At 39.4% G+C, this 15,688-nt stretch overlaps 1 protein-coding gene across 6 annotated transcripts in view; it reads left to right on the top strand.

The window, feature by feature from the left end:
• The first annotated feature begins 12,751 nt into the window (after positions 1–12,751).
• Positions 12,752–15,688, top strand: part of LOC149866415 (solute carrier organic anion transporter family member 1C1-like) — a 72,731-nt gene continuing 69,794 nt past the window's right edge. For 5 of the 6 annotated variants that reach the window (XR_016441871.1, XM_090043572.1, XM_090043571.1 and 2 more), the window contains exons 1-2: positions 12,752–12,889; positions 13,962–14,047. The gene's annotated coding sequence lies outside the window, so the exon portion shown is untranslated. Of the gene's footprint in view, positions 12,890–13,910; positions 14,048–15,688 lie in introns of those variants that run through there. The other variant, XM_090043570.1, reaches the window with a different exon arrangement.

The raw sequence follows: 15,688 nt of genomic DNA, 5'->3' as shown, positions 1-15,688 counted from the left end.
AATGAGGGCTATTTTGCACATTGTATTGATGGATACTGAAGATTGTGTTTCCCCAGCTTGTTCCTTGAAGGGTATATGATAGTCACTAATTTAGCACTAATTTGTATATCATCAGCTTTACCCATCTCCCTTAGTCCTTTAATCTCTTCTTTATGGAAAAAGCATTTGGGATGCTATAATGAAGGCCTGAACTAAGAACTGCAGCTAACGATCCATCACAGGTTGATGGTGAATAAGGTCTCCTAAGTAACCTTAAACATCGTGGGAAAAAGCAAGATGGAGACAGTGTCTTATTCTGCATCTCCCTTTAGCAAATCTGTTGGAAAAAGGGATTGTTGTCCTCTGCTGTATGAGGGTCTGGAAAAGATCTCTGGGACTATGCTCTCTAGCATACAGCAACACTACATCCTCATCCTGTACAATGATTTCTAACATATTTAGTTGTGTACAACAAAAAGCTGCTCTCCTCCTACAGCTAGAGAAAAGTTGTATATTTACCCCCAAAGGGTAATAAGTCCATTTAAATTTTGTTTTGCTTTGGGAGTGGAGTGCAGGACGAAAAGCACTGCAAAGGGTTTCACAGCTCATTATTTTGAAGAACTATGCCATGGTCATTGCTTCCTCCTGTAGCAGCCAACAGTGTTGGACTGCTGCACTGCTGCACTGTAGGGAGGGGAAAATATATCACATAATGCATTTCATAAAAGGCTGTTGCAACAAGTACTGCTCTGTAGTCTTTCTCAGGTCACCTAAAGGCATTGTGTGCTTACCTGAGGCCCAATTTGTGCTAGTTTCTTTACTGGTCTTGCAACAGTATATTGCAAGATATTTTAAAAAAAATGACAATCCTGCCCCATGGAAATTACATTCCTCCAAAGCTAGAGTTAATATCTCACAAACATTTCTCACTAGTCACAGTTTGCCAAGGTAACCTGGGAAACATGGAAAAGATACACTGCACTGAATTCTCACAGCGGTGACAAACAAAGAAGCTTTGTTAGTTAAGCAATTCTGTGGAGTTAATGGCAAATACTGCCAAGGATTTCGGAACTATATATAACTCACAATAGAATGAGTTACAGTTCATATAGGAACAGTCTCCAGGTTTTAAAAGTGGCACTCTAGTACTTAAGTTCACTTTCTTTCTAATTTGCAAAACATGCTTCTCTCTCCATATGGTTCAGACAGCATTACAGAGAATATCAAGTTTTTAGGATTGGTTTTGGAGGTTATAAAAATTCATGGAACTATATCCTGTATGTCTCCAGGTGACTTTTGGCTTGATCTTGCCAAGTGTTGAAGGTACTTTGATTTCAATTTAGCAAGGCACTTAAGCTTCTGTTTAACTTTAAACACATTAATAGTCCCACTGACTGCTTATCTTTAAACACGTGTGTAGTGCTTCTGATTTAGCACCTTTCCAAGTTGCAGGCTGGATAAGTGGTATGGTGTCACTTACTCTGCATGCCCAGTCCATCATGAGATTGGTGCACAGGCAGAATTTGGCACGTGGCCCCAGGCCTGTGTATGTTGAATCAAGCCTGCTGCCCCAGCCCTGGCTCCATGTGCACCAGATTGGGACCACCACTCCAGTGCTGATCCTTCACAGGGCAGTTTGGGTCTGTTACCCCAGCCCCAACCCCAACCCCATATGTGCTGCACATGATGGATTGAGCTAGATCCTCCCTAGGCCTGGTCCCACACACCCTGAATTGGGCCACTGCACTGTCCCTAGCCCCTCATGTGTCAGACTAGACCCTGGCCCTGGTCCCATATGCTGATCTGATCCAGCGCACAGGGCTTGGAAATTAGTCAGTGGAAGAATGGTGACAGTGTTAAGGGGTGGCTTCCCTGCTGTAGGGAGCCCCATAGGCTGGATGTTGTGTAGCTAAGCCGTTTTGGCCTGTAGTCCAGAAGTTGAGCACTGCTAATTTTGCACATCATAGGATTGTGCCAACAGCTGCCATGCACCTGATTTAACCATTTGACTTAATTTTGTCAAAATAAAGAAGCAAATAAAAATTATGCTGGTTTTAAAGCCACATTAAACCATCAGAATGACGAGAAGGGGTTTAAGTGTAAGTTAACCTCAGGTGTCTCAAGTCCAGCTGTGCAGGGCACTGAGAGCTATAAAATGACCTGAAATAACTTCTCTGTACTTTAAAGGTCATGATTTTAAGTAGTGATATTTCTGGGACTTACATGGTTAAAAGCTAGTGCTTGCACTCTGCCAGTGGAAAGAAAAGCCCATTTCTAACCCTTCAAGTCTATGAGATGGTGGGATTTGAAACCTGAATCTGGTACAGTACTGAATATTTACCACCATGGACTTTGGGCAGCAGTCCTGTGAAGCTGAATTCTTCATTTGGAAGTATTCATTTTTAAAAAATTGTCTGGCAAGTTGATACTTTATTAGAAGGCAGCAGATATGGCATGACTGCACAGTTATCACTTCCTGATTTTGTGGTGGATATATACTGCACCAGTCTGTAAAATTTTTGAATGTCTAAGTGTTGAATTGTAGGGGAAAACTTATTGGCATCCTCTTCTGTTTTAGAGAGAGAGAGAGAGAGAGAGAGAGAGAGAGAGAGAGAGAGACTTTCTCACTACTTCTCATTTCATTTGTAGACATTTCCAAATCTTAGCAAACAAAATGTGGTGGTGGTAGCCTTAACAGCCTGGAGACTAGGACACTCAGCTGGGTTGTGGAAGGCTCAGGTACAAAGCCCTCCTCTGCCTGTATGGAGCAGAACTTACTTGGATTTGAATTTAAATCTCTGATGAGAATTCCCTGACCAGTAGACTAATGAGTAATTACAGGTGGATGTTTCTCTGTCTCACCCACTGAAGCTGTTCCACTTGTATTCATAATGACATATTTTTTGAAACCTGTGAGTCTTCCACTTGACTCTCCTAGACATCAGGCTGTAGACACACACTCTCTCTCTCTGGCCTGAAGAGTGTTTAGTTATTTATACAAGATAGAGCACCTTCAACAGGAGAAATGGAGAGACCTCCCCCTGCTCATAGTTTAATACCTGTAGCCTAGGAGTTAGGGCATTCACCTTTTGTGCAGCTAGTCACACTGCTGATTCATGTTGACTCTGTGACCCACCAAGATCCCAGATCATTCTCTGTAGTACTGCCATCCACACAGTTGTCACCCATTTTGTATGTGTTTTGATTATTCTTCCTGAGGTGCAGCATGCTCCACCTGTCAGCAGTGAATGTCGTCCTGTTAGCTCCAGACCAGCTTTCCAAACTGTCAAGGAGAATGTGCTCCTGTTCACCAATATGTTTGCAGTCTTTCCCAGTTTGGTCATCTGCAGATTTTCTCAAGAAGCTCCCTATTTTGGCTTCCAAATAATTAATAAACACATTGAACAGCACTGGGCTGAGGACAGACCCCTATGGGACTCCACTCAAAACCTCCTGCCATACCAACATGGATCTATTTATAATTACACTTTGCTTGCAGGTATTGAGTCAGTTGTTCATCCACCTTATGTGAGTTTACCTAGCCCTAGTCTCCAAACCAGAAGTCAACTAGAAATATCCTAGTCAGTGCTCCCAAAGAGAAGCTTTGGGAAATGCAAAGGATCCGTGTCAGCCATATTCAGCGGAAGTTCATGCGTTTGTTGTGAATGCCAGGTTATATAATTCTTTTTTGCCTGGCCAGTGTGACAGAAAAGTCCTCATATGGAGAACTGTGGGCAAAAGCCCAGCAGGGGTGGGAATTAATGGGTAAACAAGGGAAGTAGGAACAGGTTGAGTACAAAGGCTGTGTTTTCTTTCAGATGCCTTGACCCCAACTTCATGTTTGTTTAGTGGCTGTACTGTTTAACTGGTTCCACGCAGACTTTGAAAACTGGACAAATTGAGGTAAATGAGGAAACAAAGTAGCTCTGCTCACACTGTGACTTCTGCTGTTACTGTTGCTTCAGGGCAGTTCAGGGCAGCCTGCTCCATTGCTGAACAAGCAGGCATGTGAGTGCTGTTTACTAAATGATGATTCCTATTTTTTTTTTTTGGATGGCAGATCAGCCCAGGGAGTCTTATGTAATAAGTTCAATAAAAATCTCAGTCTTTACAAGAAAACTTGTAAACTGCAAAGAGCTCTTAATAACTCATGACCTGTGTTTTATTATTTTCCTTTGCCATTGTTATCCTATGTCACACTGTATCATAACTTTCAAAATGCTTCCTAAATAATCTGACTAGAAGGAAAATCAGCAATGAAGAACAGTCTTGTTTCTATATTGAGGCCTACTCCCATTCAGGAGCAGTTACTTTCATGAATAGTCCTAGCTGTAAAATGATACACAGATTTTTATTGTATATGCATTCATTTGTTGTTGCTATTGATTGATTACAGGGTCTACAAAGAGTTAGTTAAAGTTAAGGACAAAATTACATTGATTTCAATGAGAACTTTAGCCTGAAATGACTCTCTCTCTCTTTCATGTGTGTTTGTGCGCACATGCATGTTGGAGAGAGATTTTATAACACCAAAAGTATTATTTATTTAAAGTAGGCAAATAAGACATGAGAGAAATGTCTCAGAGCTAGACCCAAAGCCATCCAACTTTTTTTATCTTGTTGTGTGTGATGCTCAGAGGTGGTCTGAACAGTGATGTTTAGATGAAGTGAAATTTTTTCACATTAAGAGATATTTGGGTCCATCTCAGGTTCTGCATTGCTAATTAGCACATATTTAGAGAAAGGTTTACACATTCCAGATCTTTTTATTTCATAGTTTCTAGGGTCAGAAGAAATCTGAACAGATCATCAAGTCCAACCCCAATTCTGTCATGAAATTACATCATATTGCTGAATTTATGACATATCAGACATATCTACAGCAATCTTTGAAATCTTTTAAAAAGAATTATTACTGTGCTAAAAGATTAGAGATGGATAATTTAGTAAATGAGAGAGAATTCTTAGATTTAGATATGGAAAATTGAAGTTACTGATAACTATCAATAGAAACATGAAAATGTTGCACAGTACATTTGGTATTCTGTCGGCCCGTGAGTTTCAGGTTTATTCCAGTAATGCAGGCTGTCATACCTGAAGTCATTCAGAATCACATAGAAAGACCCTCCTCCATATTTCAGGCATGTCTCACATCTTTCAATCTTTAACTATTATATCTTTTTATATTTCTTTCTTTCACTTTGTGCTCTGACTTTTCTCTATTTTTTGATTTACATGTCCATTTTTATTTTTAACCCAACACTCAAAGATATTCTAATAAATAAGTACCAGAGCTGTAAAATACAGAAAGGAACTTTATTTGCTTTATTTGCATTGCTTTTAACAGAAGATCTCTTTTGTCTATTCCATTTGGATTTCTGTTTTCCTTCCCACTACACAGAAGAAATAAACCAGAGGGAAAGCTGCAGTTAATTTACATGGAGTGAAAAGGCACCTACCTGAGCTGATGATTGTTTCCGTATAGCTTAATGTTTCTTTTCTGGTATGATCTCTATTTCAAAAATTACCTCTTTATATGTTTTCACAGAGCAGGGTAACATGTGTGCTTTGATTCTATTCTGCTATTACATAGAGAAAGGGGTTTCAAGATATTGAGCTCTACAAACTTTGGGAGGACTAATTAGCACTTTTGAGTGACAGAACTAATGCACTTTTGTCCAAGTAAATAACTCCATCTGAAATGCCACAGGTACATTGCTATGCTGCTTCCAGTTTAGGAGGCACCCTGCAAATAATGGCATGTTTGAAGCCAGTGCTTCACGGGCTGGTAAGCTAACTGTGTAGACACGTAAGGATAAGTCTTTCTCTTGGCATAATGTCTCTCTAAGGACAGCTTTTAACAGAATTTATGTTTCCAAGAGCAAGCCAGTTTCTGATGGGAGTACTGTTTCAAACAATTTGAAATCACTTCATCTAGAGTTTAAAAACTGTGTATCTTGTGCATTTTAGGAAACTAAGGCAGTTTGTAAGTGTGCAAATGTATTTCCTTTTAAGATTAGGTGAGTCCTGTTTGATATAGCATGAGTGATTTCAACAGTTTATAAATGAGTGATCTTAATTATGGCTTATGAATGCCTCCCTTCCTCCTGCCAAAAAAAGAGATTTGAATTCACTTATTTATGAACAGCTATTTCGTGATATCGGTTCCAAGTAAAGAATCTTAAGATATTACATACAAGAATATTCTGCTCTTTCTCTTACCTTACCAAGGGTAGTTTGTCTCCTCTTGAAGAATGTTTACCATGCTGGTCTTTTAGAAGAAGGTCTTATTATCTTAAATTAGAATAGTAAGTCAGTAGCCCATTAAAATCATTACAAGACAGATTTTAATAGAACTACATGACAATGCTTTGAGCAAACTTCCTCTTACCTAGAAGGCTAGGAAACACTGATATCTTGATGGTGGTATTATGCTGCTGAAGGAGTGGTGTGCTGGATGGTTGCTTCTTCTTTATGTTATATAGTGGTTTCCTCCTCCACTGTCTGCTTGCTAATGTTTGTTTGCTTGAAAGAGAAGAGGTGAACTGACAGAGATGAGAAGAGAGTTTGGGGACCAGGGCTCAGCATATCTGCTGCTTGATTAATTCCCATAAATTTATGTACTTTTTCCATGTTTATACAAGATCTGCGTAACATACTATTTTCAGTGCTTCTCTAGCTGCTACTACGCTTTCCTCGGCTTAGTGTTTTCATGTTGTCACTTGCAAATGCATATCCAGAAATAATTGAATTGTCCTGGTCTTCCTTGAGGGAACTATCAACATCTTTAAAATTCAGTGTTGAGCTAGAGATACTCCTCACCCAAAGTATGGTCTCAGGGTAACATGTAACAACACAGTCTGTTTTCTGAGAGACTCCTTCAGCTTCATTAGGATATAATAAGAGTTGAAATTCTGTTTCAAATAAGTCCAACTGGTGTTAAGTATAATATAACAGTCTTTTATATTCCTAAAATAGCCATTTGAAAAGTGAAAAATTGTGTAAGTGGGCTTTTAAAACCTTAATAATCTATCCAATTAACAATCTTTGAAGAGGGAAATTCGTATCTTTCTGATTCTGGTACCTAAGTTGCTAAACTATTGCTAGAAAATAATTAAGAATAATTTTATACTTAAATAACTTCTTATACTAACAAGTGGTGATAATACCAAATAACATTTCAATGGTTGTAGGTAAAATATCTCCATACTTGTGCATAAGAAGTCTCACTGTCAGTGGGTACCAAGACATTATTTGGTGCTTGCCTTTCCATATAAAACACTTGCAAATAAATATTTCAGAGTGCCATTCAAACAACTTAAACAAGGGCTTCCCAGAAACTGTTTCTGAATTCTGCACATTTTCCAGAAAGGTACATGAAGACTTCAAGATGTTTGTTAAAGCAGTCATTTTAAAGAAGAATATTTATGTGAGCTTAAAACTGAATTTCTTCATGTTTCTCCATGATGAAAGTGAAGTGAGCGAGAAGAGGCTCTCAGCTCAGATTTCTGTGGTTTTAAAAATTCTCTTTTGGATCCTACAGAAAGAATATACTGCATTCCTTCACAAGGGGAGGTGTCTGTTTTGAAAAGATGCTTGTATTGTTTGCCTTTACCCAGGAAGTTCCCAAGAGTATAATTTACAAGACTAAAATATGGCTTTACATGCAATTCACAATTTAAAATGTCTTCTAAGCACTCTACATATGGAAAAAAATACAATGAATAATAGTTGAATGATCTCTTTCTACCAATAGATGACATAGCTCAAATAAAGTTTTATGACATAAAAAGAAGTTATAGAGCTGCAATCAGACCTGAAAGAGAGAAGTACAGATTTCATTGGGAAAGGACGCAATAGTCTCTTAGAAGGCCTTCGTGCCTATCAGCTATTAGGGGAAAGCAAAATTTTCTTACGAATTTCTGTAAGTGGACTTGTTTATTTAAAACATACAGTTGAAAATGAATGTATAATTTATTATTTTCTAAGCCTTCCAAAATCTAGCCCAACTTTCTGGGTAACAGTTGAGTAGTAGATCAAACGTTGAGGTGTTGCATATTAATATTCTTGGAGCAGCAGCATCACAGTAGCAGAGAAACCCAGAGACCCTGAATAAACCAGCTGATGGGGCTCTGGTGAACCTCCAAGAGAACTGAGATTAGCATAAAGCATCCAGTAATGGTCCTCATGACACTGTTAGGGGTGGAACTTACTAACTAGCAAAGCTTATGTGAACTGGGTTAAAAGAATGTACAGTCAGTGATGCGGAACAGGGAATAGTTTCATGTGACACATGATTTGAGGCAGGGTAACATGAAGCAGGGACCCATACTTTCTAATTCAATTCAAGTAATTCTTGATTCTTTACTTGAAGGCAGGAATCCTGTAAATGGAAGGAAAATAGTGAGGGAAGTACAGAAATATGACACATCTTGGTTTTTGGGGCCTACGTACACATGATTTTGGGATAGATGAATTAGAAAAAATAAAGACTAAACAATGGTTACCAAGTAAAAAGTATCCCATAGGCTGGAAGAGTTACATTAAGAGAAGTGTTAAAAGTAGTCAATGCATTTAAATATCTTGGCTCAGTGATCACAAGTGGCATAAGGTTTGGAGAAGAACTGATGAGAAGGTTGCAGGTTGCTTGCAACTTCTAAAGAGATGTTGAAGTATTGGTGTGGGACAGCAGTGTCTCAATGGTGGACAAATATGATATAAAGGGCTTAATACATATTGTTTGCCCTGTGAGGCTCAGAGATTTGGGCTCTGACAATGAGGAATTTTAGCTAATTGCAGGCTGAAGAAATGAATTTTATAAAAGATACTGGGAACTTGAAAAGAGACCAAGGTGAGAAAAGCTTACCAAAGAAACACAGTAAACAGGAAGGTTGAGTAACACAAATCAATAGGCACAGGCTTACCTCACTGGGGCATGTAAAAGCACCATGTGGAAGGAAGAATGATGTATTCAGGGCAAGAAGCCAAGGGGAAAATCACAAAGAAACCATGAGGTTGCAAAATGATGTGATTACAAAAGCTGGTTTCTGAGAGGAAACACAGCAAAAGGTACTGGAAAGGTAAGAATAGACAGGTAGAATCAATATATTGTAAGACCCAACTTGATGATTATGATACTGACATTCTCTGAGCACCTTATATATATGAATACCTTATGAACATTTATTCAAATTTAACTCAGGTGAGTATATAACAATTTAATAAACCAGGGGCGGCAAACATATGGCCTGCAGGCCAGATCTGTTTGTGGAGCCAGATTATCTGGTCCATGAGTTTCTGGACCCTGGCTTCAGCACTGCACATTGCATGAGGTGCCCTGCACACACAGCACGGGGTACTGGTCTGAGGCATGTCCTGCATGAACTGGCTGTGTATACTGGCTCTGGGGTCAGTCCAGTCAGATTGGGCTGTGCCAGAGCTAGCATGAAGAACCAGTCCAGTGGGGTGCTGGATGCAGTGTGTAGTTCATGTTGGCTGCCTCTGCCATGTACAATGTGCATGGCCAGTCTAGACTGACATACTTATGCATGGTCAGCACGGGACATATACTGTTTATGGTGGGAGAGCTGGACCCGGCACTGCACGTGGCACAGGGGATCCAGGACATGGGCTGCACATGGGTCCAGCCCTTATGCCATGGGCAGTGTGTATCCTGGACTGGTCCCAGGTGCTGTCTGCACAGTGAGCCCTGGGGCTGGTGCACACTGTGTGCCAGGGTGGCAGTTGAATTCAACACCCCTGTAATAAATTAAAATGCTTTGGTTAATAACTATTTCTATGTATTAAGGCTTATATTTGTATTGAGTCCTAAGTTTCTCACGCATGGTGGAACATTTGACAATTGCTCAGAAGTGCAACAGGAAAATCTTGTTTGAAAATGAAACTTGGTAGCTAAAGTTAAAATTCTCTGACGCAGCTTTATTGAAGGCCTCTTAAGTAACCCTGTTATAGACAGGTTATTTGGCTTGAGTACTTTGGAGTTGCACCCATGGACAATAGCAGAGAATTTAGCCCTGTGATTTGAGATGAGATTGAGATGAGATTATGAATATGCATAATCACCTGCATTGAGATGAGATTATGAATATGACCCTCTCTCCTTCTTGTATGTTCTCTCTGAAGCAAGCACAAGCCTCTAGAAGTGCTGAGGAAGTGTAAAACTGATTATATCCAAGTATAGCCTTTTCACCTGGTGATACTGTTACTTCTTCTGTTTCAGTTCATCAGTGTCACAAAGAGTAGGTCTCATCCCCAGATCATCAGTAGGTTCTTGTAGTAATGGAGAAATGCATTTCAGAATGGAATGCAAATTTAAAATTGGCAGTTCTAAAGCAATTAAAAGGCTATTTATTTGATAACAGGCTTGCCCTTACTACAACTGATAAACAAGCTTCTAGAACTGGAGTTAACTATTAAGGGTGCATGTAGCTGTCAGCTGTCCCTGGTCTATGTTAAGTTTTAAGCAAGCCACATGAATGTAGAGTGGGAATGTAGGGTTGCCAACTCTGTTTATTCTGGGAGGTTTCATTCCATGATGTAATGACATTTATGACTGATCTACTGTACTATACTCAGGAAGGCAAATGTAAATTACTATTACATTTAAAAACCCACAGGACTACTGTATATATTGGATTCAATATTTAATATTTATTTTAATGAATGCCCTATCATTTATCTTCCAGGTGACTCTCAGCAGTCTCCTGGAGGTTATACTTAATTCCTGGAGACTCCAGAGCAATCCTGGAGGGTGGCAACCCTATGTGAATGGTGTGTACAGGTGTTCACCATGCCTAGGACCTGCATGGGGAAATCTATGAAAGTAACTCAGAGTTGGGGGATGGGCAAGTAGGATCGGGAGTGGGTGCCAGTGGGTCTTCAGAGGTGGTTGGAGGGTCTGGGCAGGATCTGAGGGGGAGGTATTTGTCTCGGGGGGTGGTCAGGGGACTAAAAATAGGCCAGTCAGGGTAGCAGATGGGAATAGGAAGAGCACAGCCCTGGGGCTGGGCTGGAGTGAGCAGCTGGGCTTTCCTAAACCAAACGCCTACAGGCATTCAACAGATTGGGCTAACCCATTCCTAATTTAAGTTAGTTTACCTCACTGGCAGGCCCAACATTTTGGGGCACTTTAAACCCCCCGATGCCTGCATGGATGGGCATTTAGCTTGACATAACCTAGTTAGTAGGGCTGCGAGAAATGTTGGCAGCTGTTTCACTTTGGAGGTGTTTCAGCCTGTTTTGGTGCCTGAAACACTGAATCCAAAATGAAATGGAAGGCTTCGAAACATCTTCAAAATGAAACAAAACCATCCAAAACATTTTAGAAATGCTTCAGAAGTTTCAGAGGTGCCCCTTGGGAATAGTCTGGTGCAGCCCCTCAGCCCTTCTTTTAAAGTGCCAGGAGGCTGGGTCTGGGGCTGGGTGGGACTAGGGCTGGGCAGGGCAGCATGGAAGCTTCTCTGAATCTCTGAATCAGTGCTGAAACTCTGAAATAGATTCAGCTGAAACGAAACAAGACAGTGATCCAAAACATCTAAATGAATCACTGTCCTCCAAAATGGCCAAATCCGAAATGGAAACAAAACATGGCTGTTTCGCTCAGCCCTTCTAGTTAGGTCGATCTAAATGTTATGGCTGCACATATTCTACAATGCAGTGACTGCATTTACTTTATCATTATTGTGAAACCTTCTAACAGTCTATTCATGCAAAAACAAAAAAGCCCAATTATTTTGGATCGCTTACTACTTTCCATGGATATCCTTATATGCAGTGACCCTACAATCTGATCCGTGCTACCCGGCCTTTTCCTTGGAACACTGCTGTGAACCTAGCTGTAAGACAAGGATTATGACTAAGACAGGCCTACTGCATAGGCTCATTTCATTTTTTCCAAGTACTTTGTAATATCCTTATACTTAAAATAAGTCTTAAACACAAGTGTAGGTCACAACATGTGTAACTTTGTTTGGAAGGACAGCAGATAAATCTAATAAATAAAAATGTAGTGAAGTAAAGCATTATCTGATTTAATTTATTTAACCTTTTTCTCTGGAGAGATCCCTAATATTTTAAATAATATTTTAGTGGGGTTTTGCTTTGTATGTTTTAGTAAGAACATTAAGAACCAGGAAAAGCTAGCTTTACTTTAGCTAAACAAGTTTATGAGCTGAACAGACAATAGATAACTTTATTTGGAAGCCAAACTCAGTTTTATAACCCTTAATCTGAACTTTCGGGAGTGAAAAATTTCAATGTACACATTCTTGACTCAGTTAAAAATAAATTTTGCAGAAGGATATGAAAGATAATATTAAAAGAATACCAATTAAAGAAAAACTCAATGAGCCTTTACAAATACAAGTTATAGCTGCTGTATATATGGTTATGCATAGAAGAAATAAGTTGCAGTCTGATTTGGTTACACAAAACAAATATTGGATCACAGAACACACAATAAACTAAATCACCTCAGTGAAGATAAATTCAAGAAAAAATATCAAGCAAAGCAAATAATCAAATATTATAAATAAATAGAACTATAATCATCATACTATAATCTGTAATGGATTGTAAAAATAAAACTCCATCAAAGCTGTGAACATAATAAATGAATAGATTATCTGCAGTTAACTATTAAGCTTCTGATAAAAATGCCCACTCAAATCTTATAAACTCTTTTACAACTTAATTTAGTTTTCAGGATTAAATAGTAAACTGTCCAGTATTTCTCTGACTCAGATGAACCACTAGCAAGCCTCTCATCTGTTGATATAAAATCTGTAGTTTTGATTATACTTATAAGCAAGAGCATTTTGGAGTTTTCCTAGTTTCAGAAATCCAGATCTTGTTGCAAAGAACTGATAGCTGATATGAAGACATTCAACAGGTAGAACGATATTTTTTCTTTAATAGATATAGAAGTTATGGAAAAGGGAAACAGTTTTTACTATCTTTGGAACTCATTTAAGAATAATGATTTCTTAATAGAAATGAAATATTTTTTTTCTCCAGACTCTGGCAACAGTTAGCAGACTACTTTTCTTCTTTCAGTTGCATTTTCTTGATTGCCTTTCCATAAGGGCTGGACTGACTTTCAGATCACAATGCTTTATTGCACAAGCTGCTTCTTCGAAGACAGCGGTGACAGGTGGATAAAACAATGTATGAGCTCTCCTAGATTGGGCAGCTGACATTTTAAACTGGTTAGATTTGCAGGGTATTCATGAATACGAGAGCCATGCAACCTGCATTCCTTTTGCTTGGTGACACTGCTACCAGAGCACTATCTCCATGGGGATAAATGGAGCTGTATACCATTTTTATGCTTCCTACATCTCTAGTTTGGCTCCTGGAAGAACCAGGCTCCTCTTAACTGCTCTAATTTACACAGACTTGTAACAGCCTCCAAACACGTAGTGCATTTTTCCTGAATGCATTAGGAGTCCTGCGTATTCCATTCTAACCAAGGCAGCTTTGCTGGGTCTTTGCATCATGGTTGTGACTAAAAGGATCTGTATGCCATGGTCTCTAGATACAACTCTTTATAGTGAATTCAGCCCTCAGCTTCTCTGCTGAGATGTCCCTTCAGAATTTCCATTAACACAAGCTGCAGTGTTTGTGATACAGACACTAGGAAACTGAGACTCTCATCAAACTATTTTCACGCAGGCCACCAAACAGCTATTGCATAGCAGAACTTTCACTTTGTAAGGGCCCTTAATCCAGCTTTAGCATTTACTCTAAAAAGAGAATGAAGAAAACAAGGCTTTTGTTTGTTTGTTTTTTTCCTGGAGAGGCTGGTACTACTTGTGTTCTTGTTGGCACAATGCCAGATTTATGACACGCAGATATCTCCTTTCTTCCAAAAAGCTTTTGCCTCACTGGCTTGAGGAAAGTACTGTAAAAAGGAAATCCAAGGTTTAAAAATTTTGTAACGTATTTGCTAATTTTTTTAAAAGTCAACCTGCTGGGTATAACTTACTTTGGCTCCTTGCCTAAAGCCATTGGTCACTGAGAAGAACAGCCTGATGCAGAAGTGGCAGAGGTAAGTTCTTTTTCTTCTTCCTCTGTTTCACTCCATTTGCATTTATTATATTTCCCACCCCTCTTTTTATGTGTTTTTTACCTGCTCCAGGAGAAAAAATGATTTAACACTGTAGGTCATGGTCCTGTGTATAGTTGTTACTTGACCTTATGAGAGAGCATTTAAATTCACAAAAAGTACAATAGAACTGCGATAAATCAGATTTAAAAAAAAAGGACAAATATTGCTTGCAGTGGGGTATTTTACCTCACCGTACCATACTAAGTTATTTGCTAGTGACTGATTCGAGCATGAGCTAGTGGCATTTTCATTGTTTTACTCTTAAAATAAGGGCTTAGTTTGTCAGTAGTAATATTACACACCAGTCACTAAATATTTTACTGATTTCCAGGAACAGCAGGAAATGCCTGCATAGTGTTTAATGTTAGCATTTAAAGGTGAATTCTTACGCATAGGGAGAAGAAAATCACATAATAAGTTAAACACTATGTGCCTAACTGGGTCAGGTATTTTGCAAGCCTAAGTTAATCAGCAGCAGAAGATAAGTAAATATGGAATGTATTTACTTTGGAAGACTATTTCAGCCAATGTCTTATCAATTCTGGGCCATGTCTGACCACACAATATGTCAATGATCAAGCGAATGCCTATTAGATTTGAGCTGCAATTCTAACTTGTTTGATATACTCAGTAGCACTTAAGACAACATTTTCAGAAGGCTGGACATCTAAGCTTGGGAGTCTGTGTAGCTAAAATGTGACTCTGGGCTTTTCTGAGTATTTATGGAACATTCAGAAAAGGAATGGAAGTCACCTTAGACAGCTATCAGACTCTGGTTGGAAAAGTAGAACAAGAAGGTGAAACAGGAATAGGTTAAAGAGTTGGGTGATCATCCTCAATTTTCAGTGTTTTCCTAAAACACTAGCCACAAAAGCACATGCCTATCTTTTCATCTCTTATACAACTCATCCTAAAGCAATGTCTGAAAAGTCCATGATGCCCACCTGGCTAAAACTAAATGTCTCAGTTCCCTGCTCTTCATGCAAGGAAAGTCGTGCCCTCATACAGAATTTAGCCCTCATACTTCTTATTTGCTAAGGTTTCAATGTCTTCTTTTGGATCCATTGGTTTCTCTAGAGTTGGTTTGTCAACATAAGCCTGTTTAGATAAGGCCACCTCTTCTTTCTGAGGCCCCGTGTAAGTGTTACATTTCTATTGGGAGAATTATTGTTTTCCTGGTACAAAGGAGATGTCTACAAGCATTCACTGAATTTCTCCTAAGGAAAAAACACCCCCAGGTCTCAACGAAGAAGATCTCTCTTGCAAAAGAGTTTTTTTCACAAAAGGGAATGCTTGTAAGCCTGTCTCCTGGTCTGGTCTGAAAAGGAAGGGGATCAGCAACAGCTGCTCCATGACTCTTCCCTAATTTGGGGATTGCCTGGTTTAGGGAAGGACTGGGGGCTTTACCCCACTGCTCTGTCCCCCTGCCCTCCCAGCCCAGTGACTACTCCTTGCCTCTTTCCCAGGACATTCTCTGGTTTGGAGAAGAGATGGAGGCAGGGGGAGGTTGCCAGGCCTCACATTGCCACCCCTGGACCCGGATGAGCAGTGGGGGTGGGATAGGGGATTGGAAACCCCCCA

Source organism: Crocodylus siamensis, chromosome 4 (assembly GCF_052110815.1).
Source record: "Crocodylus siamensis isolate JL-2025a chromosome 4, ASM5211081v1, whole genome shotgun sequence".
Lineage (NCBI taxonomy): Eukaryota > Metazoa > Chordata > Crocodylia > Crocodylidae > Crocodylus > Crocodylus siamensis.
The sequence above is the reverse complement of the archived record's forward strand: the minus strand, read 5'-3'. Positions and strand labels throughout refer to the sequence as shown.